Source organism: Trachymyrmex cornetzi, unplaced genomic scaffold (genome assembly GCF_001594075.2).
Source record: "Trachymyrmex cornetzi isolate Tcor2-1 unplaced genomic scaffold, Tcor1.1 scaffold16, whole genome shotgun sequence".
Taxonomy (NCBI): Eukaryota; Metazoa; Arthropoda; class Insecta; order Hymenoptera; family Formicidae; genus Trachymyrmex; species Trachymyrmex cornetzi.
The window spans coordinates 7,249,113-7,249,442 of NW_017296201.1; positions in this window are offsets into that span (position 1 = coordinate 7,249,113).

Consider the following 330-nt stretch of genomic DNA (forward strand, 5'->3'; position numbering starts at 1 on the left):
TATATATATATATATATATATATATATATACGCCCATTGCGGACGAAACCGCATCCAATGCGGACGAAACCGCAAGTGGAAAAAACCGCTAACCAATGGGGCGCTTAGGTGGAATCGAACTCGGAGTGCCAAATTCCTAATCGATCTATCTAGGCGCGACGCCAATCTGCGCCCCACACTAGTACTACCAAATATGGTAGTACAGTAAAAATTCAGTAAAGTAGGAATGCAAAAATTCAATAGGTACTAACAAAAAAATTATCATAAATAAAATTTATAATAATTTTTTTTTAGTATCTACTGAATTTTTGCATTAAAAACAAATAAGTT